The 14,070-nt window shown below is 46.5% G+C and overlaps 1 long non-coding RNA gene across 1 annotated transcript in view; it reads right to left on the reverse strand.

The window, feature by feature from the left end:
- The window catches only part of LOC311597640, a 29,040-nt gene extending 20,902 nt beyond the window's left edge, over positions 1-8,138 (reverse strand). Inside the window, exon 1 of the long non-coding RNA XR_014779296.1 lies at positions 7,987-8,138. This is a non-coding gene — a long non-coding RNA (uncharacterized lncRNA). The remainder of the gene's footprint in view (positions 1-7,986) is intronic.
- Between the last annotated feature and the right edge of the window lie 5,932 nt (positions 8,139-14,070).

A 14,070-nucleotide genomic window follows, 5' to 3' on the forward strand; every position in this document is an offset into this window, starting at 1 on the left:
AACTTTGCAAGTTCTTTAAGGACGCGCGCCTGAGTGAACTGACTGTCTGTGTGCCCAGGGTACGCACAGAACACCCCCACTAAGTGGACAGTCCATAATGAGTTCTTAAGCGAAGAAACTCTTGAGTAGGGGTGCACTTGCACAGTGCATGTTGAGGGGACATGCAAATAATTCCAAATGAAACATGAGCTTGCAAATTCTTGCTGGGTGAGCAAACACAAGGAGGCTAAGGGTTAAAGACAGACAAAGGCTGTGCATTCTCAAGCATTGCACAGTTTTTGGTCTTCCTTGTGTTAAAAACCAGGAAGCAGGCTCCTTCTTATTTATAAAACAACACAACTATTGTTTTATTCAAATAAAAGCAGTAGTAAGTTTAAACAATATACAGGGTTTTTTTTTTGTTTTTTTGTTTTTTTGCCTCCTTCTGCTGTAGGGAAGTCCTTCGGCCACTGCTGCTCCTCTAACTTCATCCCTCTCAAGTTGCTCAATCCATGTCCCCACAAAATTAAATACCAAAGTGAATCTATGTTTTAAGACACTCAATGGCTCAATAATAGACCAGATGGCCCTTGAAGACGCAAACACTATCGATCCTGTGAGAGCAGTCTATTCATTAAGCAGTCACCGTCAATACCTGAAAATGCACACAGGCAGGAAATGCACAGGTGACCGAGACCTTCGTGCCATTTATCCTGGAGCCATTATTTGAGCAAGTCCTTTTCAGAGTGGATGCAAAGAGGTAATGGAAGCATTGCATGACGGGATCGATGAGGGAAGGGTCTCAGAGTCGACAGATAGGGGACACACTTGAGAAGAAAGCATCAGTCCGCCAGAAAGAGCAACCTCAACCAGACTGCACTATGGTGTCTGAAATAAGGTATGAGAATTCTATAGTGGGAAGGGAAGTGACCTCCTGAGACACTCTTGCAAAGGCCGCAGCACGAAGGTGGCCCAGTGTGTTCTTCTCAAAACACAACAGCCCCAGGCCTCCAGCTTCTTAAGATCATCATGAAGAAAAAACAATAGTAACATCTTCATAAGACACAAGTGAAAGGAGCATCTTTAGCTTCAAGCACACATCATAAGAATATCATGAATATGGATGGAGAGTCCAAGTATCTCCACCCAAGCAGCAATGAAGGAAATTCCTGCATCCCAAACAACATACACATCTGAGACGAAAGTATAGATCATTTCATCCTGGTATGCAGTATGTCTCTTACCAAACAGAGAAAATAATATCTTTTAATGGTTGTATTGGAACGTTAAGACATTTTGCTTTCTTTTTAAGGACTTGAAAGCTATCTGGTGAGGACCACATGGAATCTGGAGCTGCGTCAACTGCTAACTGCTAAAGCCCGTGTTGTGGGGCGTCCTTTACCAAGCACCTCCTGTGAAACAAAGACTGTAGCAGCTCAAGGGGCGTGAAGTGCACCTGCTTCATCGCAATGAAAATGTGCTCACCAACTAGTCAGGGTTATGTCCACATGGCAAAAGCTAGAGTCATATTAGATGAGGGAGTCTTATTTGAGAAAAAACGGTCCCACCGGATTAGTGGTAACTGTGGTAATTGATGATTGGCATGGGAGGGCAATGCCGCTCCTGGGCTGATGGTCCTGGGTGTTACAAGAAAGCAGACTGAGCAAGCCATAGGAAGCACCCCGCCATGGCCCCTGCATCAGCTCCTGCCTCAGGTTCCTGTCCTGTTTGAGTTCCTGTCTTGGCTTCTTTCAATGATGGACTGTGATATGAAGTATAAGTTAAATAAGCCTTTCCTCCCTGAACTGCTTATGGCCATGGTGTTTTATCATAGCAATAGAAATTCTAACTAAGACACAGCCAATCTATGTTTCAACAAATCCACAAATGTCACTAGGAGTGGCATATGATCACAGGACAACACCAGTAATATGTTTAGGACCTCCGGCTTTCAAAGTGGAAGGAAACCTTAGATGGCAATATAAACTGTCTGAAGTAGATGTTTCCGAATCCTGCCGTACCCAGAATGCCTTTGGTTGCTTTTTCAGGAACATTGCCTTTGACTCCCAGCTCAGATGATTTGATGACATCTTGTTTCACTCTGGCTTTGCATTTGTCTGTGTACAAAGTAGCATGTACAAGCAATCAATCTGCCCTTGCAAAGTCATCGAATTAAGAAGTAAATCAGCCCATGGGAAGGTACAGAGTCTGGCCTCAATCCGTGTGAAGCTTTTATCCTTACAAATCTGTAAGTAGGAGATAGGCCAAGCGGCAAGCAGGTAAAAATGGCTGTCCATGTAGTGATTGCTCAGCAACGAAGAAAACGAACCATGCCTCCCTAAAGGCTCAGCACCATAGTTGTCACCTGTATTTTCACCACTCCAGAGGCCGAGTGAGGGTGATCTTGTATTTAAGGCCAGCCTAGGTTTTTAAAAAGTGAGCCACAGACAAGCCTGGGATATATAGTGAGATCCTGTCTCGCAGGGGTTGGGGGTCATAAGAAGTGTATTTGAGATTTTTTCCTTCTGTTTCCAAAATGTGCGTGCATGTGCGTGCATGCGCACGCGTGCACTCCTGTTGAGGTAAACTCCCATGACACTTTGCAAGTGTTGACCCACAGCAGCTACTCCAAATTCTTAGGGACTTTTCTTTGAAGGCAGTTGAATATTTATTTGACGTTGGGTTTTTTAGTATCCTTGAACATGAGGACAAGGTGGCAGAAATGAAAAGATGAAGAAACAATGGAAACTGTGGATAATGAATATTCCAGAAGCTGTAACAGAGAGAGAGAACAGACAGCATCGGACCACAAGTGGTGACAGTACCTGCTCAAGGCAGCACCTGGAAGTAAGGAGCGAAGCTCGAACTGACGCAGAAGAATGAATGTTCATAACAGTGCTCTTCAAAATACCCAAGATGCCCCCTGACTGACGATGATGGACAAACAAAGGGAGCCATGGGCTGCCCTTGTGTCTCTCATTGCTGCCCTCTTGCTGTTGACGTGAATGCCTTTTCAGCCCACACAATCATCTTCTCTATTTCAATACCTATCTTAGGAACTGGAGATAATCTCCACAGTTAAGAGCCTGTAATGAGTGCTCTCACAGAGGTCCCAGCTCTGTTCCCAGCTCCCACTCTGGGTAGCTCACAAATGCCTACGACTCCCCAATGTCCTCTTCTGGTCTTGGAGGGTACCTGTATTCACTTGCACATACTCACTCACTCACACACACACACAGACAGACAGACATTTTAAAAAACTAAATTATTATTTTAGGAATTCCAGAGCTTGATCGGTGGAGGCAGGAGGATGAGAGTTCAAGGTTATTTTTAGCTACACAGCCAATTGGAGCCAGATTAGGATACAAGAGAACCTGCCTCAAAAAAATTAATCATTGAACATTGTATAAAAGTATGATAAAACTAATTTTAATATACTAAAAGTTACTTAAATACATAGCTGTCTTAGTTACTTTTCCTGTTGATGTGTTAAAATAGCTTTGCAAAAATAACTTAAGAGAGAAAGGGTTTATTTTGGCTCAGAACCATCATGGTGACATCATTTTGACTTACAGTCTTAAAGTACAGCCCATCAATGGTGACATCAGTTTTATTTACAGTCTGAAAATACAGTCCATTGTGGTGACATCATTTTTACTTATAGTTTGAGAGTACCGCCCACCATGGTAACATCATTTTGAGTTACAGTTGAGAGTACAGCCCACCAGATATAGTTGTGAGTACAGCCCATCATGGTTACAGTCTGAAAGTACAGCCCACCATGGTGACATCATTTTGAGTTACAGTTGAGAGTACAGCCCATCATGGTGACATCACTTTGAATCTGAAGTTAGGAACCTGAGTATGGTAAATGCTTGTTTTAAGCTCCTCTCTCCCCTTTATGCAGTCCAGTATCTGAGCAGGGGATGGTTCACACCTCTGTTAACTTAATCTAAATGCTCTCTCCCAGGTGTGCCTGGAGGGTTGTCTCCTGGGTGATTACAGAGCCTGCAAGTTGGTGGTCAACACCAACCATCACAGTCACTAACATGGCACTTGGCACCTCCCACACCATGGCTTTCACTGAGGCTTGTAGTCATTCCTGTTTCATGAGTCAGGGACATAATAAACTTCATCTCTCCTCCCTCCTCTCTCTCTCTCTCTCTCTCTCTCTCTCTCTCTCTCTCTCTCTCTCTCTCTCTCTCATATAGGGTCTGAAGGTCTGAACTCCCTATGTATATGAGGCTGGCTTTGAACCCACAGACATTCATCTATCGCTGTCCCCTGAGTGCTGTGATTAAAGAAAATTGTGTGCTGCCACACCTGGTCCCTGAACATCTCTGTTGTGACAAATGTAGGCAGAGGGACAGATGAGAGGAGCATGTTCTGAGCTCACCACAGCAGACGGGAGATGAAAGAGGCAACAAATTTACTGAAAATGTCCAGGGACAACGGAGCAGCAGAGAATGAGACAACCCCAGGCCTGAGTCTGCCTCCTCTATTTGCCTTTTCTATGTATCTATGATCATGTATCTTTTGTTTTTCTGTACAAAGAAGGGAAATGTCTGTTCGCCTTTCTCCTGTATAACCTGGGGTGGTTTTCTTTACATTGTTTCGGCCTCTCACTTCTCTCAGCCTCACAGCACAGTCTCGGTATCAGAATGTACAGTGTTGAGAGTAGTGAGATCTAAGGAGACCTCTCCCCGGTTTCCCATAAACAGCCCTCTTCATACAAAATGCCACACTTAGCCGTCCGAGAGACAGTCCACAGTGTCCCTTCTGGCTCCACACATTTAAGTTCTGTCTCTCCTCCACTACTCAAGAATGGCTGACACTGGGAGCTTGAAGGCATGTCTGCACTATGCTGTCACCCTGACTGTGACACTTGAGAGTGAGTGCAGCGTGTGATAGGAGTGCTTTTGGACCCTACTCCACACAGGGCTTCCTCACAGAAACGTCACAACCCAGCAGCACACAGAAACATCTCACCGACCCCAGACAGCCACCCCAAACTTTATTCCCTTAGCTTGCTCTCTAGAAATAGCTTTCTCTGCATCTGTAACACCTATGAAAAGAGAAACATTACAGAAATACTTAGTATGGAAGAAAAGAGAAACATAGATTATTCCAGGTTATTCCTTTTTAAATTCCTTGTGTAAATTTTATTAATAAAACTACACACACACACACACACACACACACACACACACACACACACACACACAATTAGGGCCTCAGAAAGCACCCATGCAAATGATCAGGTTTGGAAACTTTAGGCTTATTAGCTTCAAGATAAACAGTCCTCTGTGTCCTTGCCTGTTGTTCCCCTGGTAACGTGGCTATGTCATGGAACAATCACTGCTTGACTGAAAGAACTGAAGTCTGTTTCCTCAAGGAGCCACAACTTTTGTTTCCTTGGTACCACAAGTGTGGGGAGCACCTGAGTCCTGAGTGGTTGTGTTACTGACATGAGCATGGCCATATCAAGGACCCCAGCGTCCCAAGACCCATGAGGTGGCATAGGCTTCTCCTGGTCAGAGTATTAAGGTTGAATGTTGATGGGCAGTTGACCTTGAGCTAACACCAGTGTGTACAGCAATGTCAACAGCCTATGCAGAAACGACCGGCCACACCATCCTTCGGGACAGCTCCCTGCACAGACCTCCTAACAAGATTAGCTAACCCTCCTGGGTTTCCATGCTGCTGCTGCTGCTGGCACATCGCTCCCACAGGACATGGCCCACCGGATCCCAGCTTCTCTGTGTCTGAGCTGGGCAAGGCACAGCACGCCAGAATCTATCATAATAATTCCTTGTCAGTTAGTACTAACTAATCACTTATTAGTGACTAACTAATAAAATATGGACGGATGGGTGGATGGATGGATGGGTAGATGGATGGATGATGGATGGGTGGATGGATGGATGATGGATGGATGGATGAATGGATGATGGATGGACGGATGATGGAGTAAATTTCTACTGAAGGGCACAGAAGGAGATAGCACTGGATTTGGGGTAAGGGAACCACATTCCACACCGCCCACCAGAGGGTGAAGTGAGATGGAGGGTAGAGTTCTTAGTTGATAATTATTTCAAAGGATATTTGAAATCAGATTTTCGTAGTTCTGGACACAAGAAAGATGAGATCGTCCCTGTATGGTCAAGCAAAAGCAGCTGAGAAAGGAGAACTGATTTGAGAAAGCCACCTCGGTTTTGGGGTCACTGAGCAGAGGAAGCACCTCCCTTTCCATCTTCCCTCTGACCTGATCCTTTGATGACAGCTGACACTAGGAGTAAGACTGGAAACTCCACACCCTGGTCTGTGCTCCATATTTATAGAGCTTTTTAGCACAAAGGCATTTTCATCAAAGCACTTTAAGAGCTGGGCACACCCTGTCACAAACAGGAGCTCCATGAAAGCAACTGCAGTTCCCAGCAGCCCCAGGCCTGAGCTGGCAAACAGGAATGCTTTGGAATACACTCCCTGGCCACAGGCAAGGAGCCTGGCTTAAAACCTGTGGGAAGAATGACATCAGGCAGAGCCAAGCCAGAGCCCTGCTGAGGGGCCCTGACCTGTGTTTCTGGAAGGCAACTTAGACCAGGCAGTGTTGACCGTGTGCCAGGCCCTGTTAGGCTCTTTACATGTCCTATCTCAATCTAATCCTAAACTCACGCCCATTGTGCTGGTGAAGAAGGCCAGGGTAAGAGGCAAACCACTGGCCTCAGGACATTCACCAGTAAGAGCTACAAGGCTTAGAGTCAGAGCACCCTGCCTCAATCGGCTCATACCATCTTGATGCTGCACGCTGCCCTAAGACATGATCTAAGTGTACCAGAGGAGCTACAATTTTTAGGATCCACAGGCACATAAGATAGATGACTGGGGCTTTATTTGTATTGCTTGATTTGAAGACCAGCATGGCTGTCTCAGTAGAATTCAAAACCAGCCCAGAAGTTACCCATCAAAGCTGACAGTGGTGAGTCAGTCCTTTCAAGGTTCCAGCGAGCCCCTGCAAGAAGCTGTGCTGGGGGTGGTCCATATCATAATTTGTTTGTATTACAGATTTTTATGTGAGATTTTCCCATAGGTTCAGGGACAGGGGACTTGCCATCCAATGGGTTCTGGGGGAAGTTATTGGATTCTGAGGGATCTGACCTAATCAGTGAGTCAGACCATGACAGCATGAGAAGGAAGTAGAGCCTAGCTGTAGGAAGTGTAGGCCACTGGAGGCAGACCCTAGAGAGACACCGTCCATCCCCTCTGTCCCGCCCCCTGCTTCCTGGTCCCTGTGAGGCTCTGACACACACTCTTGTCACCATGATATTCTGTGCCATTGCTTTAGGCCCAAAGCAATGGAGTCAGCTTTCTAACATCAACTCAAATTATACTGAGAAGAGAATCTAGATTGTTGGGTTTTATGTGTGCACATGTATTTGCCTACGTGTGGAGGCCAGAGCGGGAATCAGGAATCTTCCTTCACTGCTTCTCTATTGTGCTTTTTCTGAGACAGGCTCTTTCATAGACTTGGCCAAACGGAGTGAGCAGTGAGCTCCAGAGAGCTTCTCATCCTCATTTCCTCAGTGCTGGGATTACATACCAGTGCCTTCTGTGGTGACTGGCTGTGTGTGTGTGTGTGTGTGTGTGTGTGTGTGTGTGTGTGTGTGTACTGGGAATCTGAACTCAGGTCTCCATGCTTGTACAGCAAGCAGGTTAGCAGCATAGCCATCTCCCCAGTCACCTTATTTTTAATAAAGGCTATTTAACAGCTAATCTAAAAATCTTCCACAAATTTAATAATTAGGTTTTAGGATTTCACTAGCTGGGTCTGGCATAGGACTGAGGCCACGGCACTAATCCAAGGGCATAGCACTTGTACCAGGGGTCAGGTTAGCTGGGGCATGATCAAAAGGGGTTGAGTTTGGGATATATAATGATGGAACACAGATTTTCTAGTAGACTCCATGCGGAATAGGAGAAAAAGAAGAAAAAAACAAGGTGACATACCTGCCTTTCTGTCTGATGCATGGCTCTGTTCTCCACCTTGATGCCTGATGTATGGCTCTGCTCTCTACCTTGATGTCTGATGCATGGCTCTGCTCTCCACCTTGATGTCTGATCCATGGCTTCTGCTCTCCAAGTTGATGTCTCCTCTCCATGTCTCCCACAAGGTGCAGGTGGTGAAAACACCGAACTCATCTCTTCTCTTACCTGCCACGCCCACCTTCCAAACCGTCTCAATGCCATATCCCTCATCCACACTTTAGCCTACAGGATGAAAGAGCTCTGAGGTTCCAGGCTTTGGTCATTTGCCTTTACAGAGCAAATCAGCTGGCAAAATTCTTGCTTTCCACAAAGCCAAGTTTCTAAAATTATCATCTTTATTTTTGAAAAATAGTATACTTGCTTTATTTTCATGCAGAAAGAGAGAGGGGAGTGGGAGAGAAGAGCCAAGGAGAAGGGTGAGGAAGAAGAGGAAAAACAAAAGAAGAGGAGGAGGAAGGTGGGTAGCCCCAGGCTTGGAGAGCAGGGTGGTGTGTCCATCCTGAGCACAAACATCCCTTTTGTGTTATTTTCACCCATAATTCAAGTTCATTATAAGGATCGTGCATTATATTTTGCATGATACAAATCTAGAGAACAAATAAGGACACACCAATTTAAAACAAACAAAACAAAACAAACATTAGAGTCTTGGAAGTAGGAAGGCCTGGCCCGGCAACTGCGTTAGCAGTAAGTACCCAGACAACAGCCAGCAGAGGACACCGAGGAAACAGTCAGCACTCCAGAAGCCTCTTGGGGTGAGTGAATACGGCCCTGTCCTTCATCTCTCTCTGCCTCCGACATGGACACGCGTGCCTGCGAGGCGGGACTACAAATACTACCCTCTCCTCTTTGAAGGGTTATGATGAGCAGAGAAATAGTCAAATCAGACACTTGTCAGTCTTGATAAAGCATTACACGTGTTGCCATCACAAGCTTAACTAGGAATTTTGGCAGAGCCTGCTGTAATGACATACAGTGAAATATCAATATCCTGTTTTGTTTTGTTTTTTTTTATCCCAATAGGAGTTTTCTCAGTAGGGCTGGATGCCTAAACACACCAGCTGCCTCTGGGGAAGTCTTTAATCAGCGTGGTCTGGAGTCATTCTGACTCAGCACAGTTAATTCTGTACTTGACAGGCCTTGCTGAAAATAATTAACAAGGGCCTGCTGCGCGCCAATGGCGAGAAGCAAGCTAAAAGGACACATTGAGTCAGGCAGCATTACTGGTTCTCTCTCCCTCTACCCCTAACTCCTTTCCTGGCAGGTCACTCTAGAAAGATGAGTAAAGATGGAGAATCAGCAGGCCCTGGCCTGCAGGACAGGCTACATCCATGCTTAGAGAGCATGGAGCCCTTTGCTGGGGTCAGCAGAGTGTCCTTCAGGCTCCGGGCTCTGGTGTCCCCTCAGATGGGACGTCTCATATTGACAGCCTCAAAGGGTTCCTGTGTTAATCAATAGCAGGGTTCCTCCCCTGCTTTTGGCTAAAAGCTAAAGAGACAGGCTGGAGCATATGTGATTACTAGAACTTAATTATATATCACATTGATTTTTAATTAGAACTCTTGTGAGGGCCTCGTCTATTAAAGTATTTCAGCTGGCAAATTGCTTTACCTAGTCCATCAAGTAATTTGAAATGCACTGCTCCTTCTGACCTCTTACGTCCTTGATGAGAAGGAAAGCTTGCCAGGCAACCCACTCCAGAAGGGTGAAGACCTGGGAAACACTCACTTCTCCATGCCCTGTCTGTACTCCACACCTCAGCGTCTAAGACACTAGCTTGGAGAACCAACCCTGAAGGGCTTCCAGCTTGTTGGAGTTCACATCCGGGTTAAGGTCCCATCAGGACTGGTCACGCTCGCTGTGGTCCTTAGTCTCAGCCGTCTGAGGAAAAGGTCCTAGTGTGGCTTTAAGATCAGATCTGCCTCATTTGACTACATTTCCAAGTGGAGCAAGGATGCTGCAGGGAGCCCACGATGCCACCCCTCAGTGTCCCAAGGCTGAAGACAAGCTCGAGGCAAGATCCCAGCCAGATCCAAAGGCCCCATTGGGATATAGACTTGCACAGAAGGCCTGAGAGACAGCCTTGGTTCCTAGAATTTCTGCTTTCTGTACAAAGTTGCTCTAGGATCAGTACTGCTGGCCAAGACCCTGGCAACTGCAGCCGATGCCCTGGGACCATGTAATAACACGTCTCCATTGATGATGGGGTTACAAGTTATGGGCCGCTGTATCCTAAGCTGAAAGTGAATTGAATAGCCCAGTTCACACACCTTCCTGGCTGAGCGACAGTGCACCATAGCTGATTTCCTCATGATCTCAGGCCTCACTTCCATTGCCCCACCTCTCAGGAGGACATTGCACTGTGCTTTGATAGCTAAGGGAAAGGTCTAAACTCAAAAGGTGAAACACTCTTCCTACGGACTGTATAAGGCCACAGCTTCTCACCGCTGTGAGGTTGAAAACCCATTAAGTAGAGTCAGCCTAAGCCAGGGATCAGCTGTAATTACTTTAATCACAGCATCAGCTCCATTCCAGGCAAGGCGCTTGCACTGGCTACATGGCTTGTCTTGGGTGGATCTTCATTTTACAAGCAAGAGCCCTCAACAGAACATCCAAGCAGCTAGTGAGGCCCATACAGTGGGAGACCTGGGGCTGGGCTTGTAACCCTGCCCTCTGCCTTCTCGGGCCTGACCTCCCACATCACCCAATGCGCTCTTCTGGGATTTGACTGCCACCTCCTTCACACCAGCCAGGAGCAAGCACGGGAACACTGCCAGCCCGGAAGAAGAACAACCATCTTCTCACTTCCTTTCTCCTACACTGCCCAGCAGTGCCCCCCACTTACTTCATCCCTGACACTGCTGACTGGAGTGAGGGTGCCCTGCCTCCCAGCATCTGCCCAGAATCCCTTTTCTCCCTCCCATCTGCTCATCCATTCTACCCTCAATGTTAGGGAGCTGCTGGCCCATGTCAGCCGCTGTGTTGCTTGCGGGGCCAGTTAGGGGAGACAATCCAGAGAAACAGATGGGAAAGCTGACTGCTGCAAACAGTGTAAGATCATGAGCTGACCCAAGACAAGATCTGTATCCAAAAGTGAAATATGGCTCCTACTGACGGTATGTGGCCTTCACACCGTGTAAAGCTAGGGAGTGACTGCATAGATGTTGAACATCATGGGAGGGCCCTCTAAGCTACTCTTGAGTGGAGGTTCCTAGGCCTAGGACCATCATAGATGGTTTAGTGAAAAATTTCCAGCCTCTAGAGTACAACCTCAAGCTCCACTGCTTGCTACATGTATAGATGTACATAAGTATAGATATGTACATAAGTATATATAGATATTTATACAAGTATATATGTAGATATATATTTGCTACACACACACACGCACACACACACACACACACACATACACACACACATGCTATTTCCCTGATGACAGTGAGATTGTTGGGGGCTTTTTTGAAATGTGTATGTGTATGTGTGTGTGTGTATGTATGTATATATGTGAAGTGTGTGTGTGTGTGTGTGTGTGTGTGTGTGTGTGTGTGTGTGTGCGCGCGCGCATGCTCAGGTAGACACAAAAGCCATAATAGAGAATAAAAGTGCATCAGATCCCCTGAAGCTGGAGTTACACAACACCTGACATGAGTGTTGGGATGTGAACTCCGTCTTCATGATGTAGCATTAAGTGTTCTTAAGTCCTGCACCATCTCACCATCTCTCCAGCCCCCCCCGCCACCATAATTATCTATTTCATGCACTTCTTATTTACCTCTGCAAAACTGTTAGGGTTTGGATCTGAAGTGTCCCCCAAAGGCAAATTCATTAAGGGTTTGGTCCCAGCATATGGCATCATGAGAAAGTATCAGAAGCATTAGCAGGTAGGGCCTGTTGGGCATTACGTCATTAGAGAGGGCACCCTAGCAGGGGATTCTAGGACCTTGGCCTTGTTTCCCAGCCATTATGAAGTGAGCAGTTTCCTCTATCTCATATGCCACCAGAGGTGCTGCCTCACCACAGACCCAGTAGTACCAGGGCCACGTGACCACAGACTGAAACCGTATGGCAAAGGAATCTTTCCTCCTTGTAAGTTGTTTCTCTTGGCCACCTTGTGCTGGTGACAGTGAGGTGACTGCCTTCCTTCTCCATGCCAGGAAGGTCTTTTCTCCCGCCTCTGTCTTAGCACCACGCATAGGCCGTGTCCTGGAGGAGCAGAAGCATCCTGTAATGTAAATCCTTCCAATGGAACAAAGTGCTGCCGCCCAGGCAGCCAGGAGACAGACTGAAGACGTCACACACCTTCTCCACCTGAGTGTTCGCAGCCAGTGTGTGCTGTAGCCCATCGGACCTGCGTGCTGCTGCCACTACCACTCAGTGGTCAGCACTCAGGGAAAAGATGACACATGGGTCATTTCTCTGAAATCAAGTACCAAATCATCAGAAAATGCTACCCTACCGAGTGGTTCAAGATACCCCCAACAAATCTTTTCTAAACCCTTTTCTAGTCTAATCCCTGAAACCTGGGGATGCCTTATATGGAAAACGCTTTGCCAATGGGAGAAGGGCCACAGGCAGAAGAGGCTCTTCCTCCTGGTTGTGTTTTGATGCATTTGTGAATGTCCTAAGAAGGGGCCTGAAAGAGACTTATTTCAGATGGAAAGGGCAGCAATATGATGGCGTCAGAGACAAGGGTGGTCATGACGTATTCACAAGCTAAGAAAACCCCAGCTGCTGACAGAGCTAGACATGACAGAGCACAGATTCCTCCCTGGAACCTCTGCAGGGGCCCAAGCCTCCTCCCAATGCCTTGGTTTTGACCAACCAAAGCTGAGCTTGTACTTCAGGCAAGACGACAAAATTTGAACTTATACAGGAAAGTTAACTTGCCTTGTGTTAAGCTACCAGTGTGATACTCTGTTACAGCAGCCATAATAAACTAACACATAACACCTTGGAATAGAGCAGCGACCATGGGAGTAATGTGATCCAAAAACTGAAGTACAACGTGTTGATCCTATCTGGGACTCACGACCACTGAAACCTAGTTCAGAGCTGCTAGGCTCTTACTGAGACAACAACTGTACAAGTGGTATAAAAATAAGGAATGAGGGAAGGTAATACGATCAATTTTCTAATTTCTTCCTTTTTCCCCAGTGTATGTTCTAAGGATATGAGTGGTAGGGAACCTTTCTCCAAGCCCTCACTAGGCACTTCTCTATTCTCCGTTCACCTCCTTCGCCTCCCATCCGAAGACATGAACATGAGCAAATGGCTCTTGCAGAGCTGTGCTGGTAATGTACTTAACAAACAAAGGTGTTGTAGTGTAGGAACCAGGGCACGAAGGGGCTGGAGGGAAGATGTGGGCTGGAACTCAAGGCGCTGTCCATTGTGCTGTCTCCTCTTGGGTCACCCTGCCTGGGGTGGGGATGGGGTCCGCTTGAGTCTCAGCGTCATGAGCAACACAGAGCCATCCATGGGTGCCAACCCATTGATTTTTTTAATTAAAAACATGTATCTAAGAAGTTCAAATCTGAGATAGCAGGGGAGTGGAAGCCATTACATTTGGATGAAAAAGAATGAAGGCATGTCCAGAGCTTTCAGCAGGCAGATGCCAAGGACACAGGGTGTAACTCTGTACCTTCTGTAACTGTCTGAAGGAGAGAGAAACATGATTTTTGTTATGATCCCAAGAGTGGGATGAGGAACGCACTTGTGAGAGAACAGGTGATGTTAATCCATTAGAAGACAAACCACCTCATGCAGGAGCTTGATTGTGGCCAGCTGAAAAATCCGTGGACAGACTTTGGGAGGAGCTATATATATGAGCCCAAAACAGGAGAGGGAGCTTTTTGGGGAGACTTGAGATAGTTTTGGCTGTTCATCATTCCACATTGAGATGCTCCTAGAGAGAACCACTCAAGGAAAGGCTCTTGGGGCTCCGGACTCTGACTGAGACTCTGGGTTCCAGTAGAAGAAATCCTGCTGACTACACCAGGAAAATCGTTCTTCGGAACTGATATCCTTAAGATTTCATTATTGTGT

The sequence above is a fragment of the Acomys minous genome, assembly GCF_964271855.1.
Source record: "Acomys minous genome assembly, chromosome: 5".
NCBI classification, from domain to species: Eukaryota; Metazoa; Chordata; class Mammalia; order Rodentia; family Muridae; genus Acomys; species Acomys minous.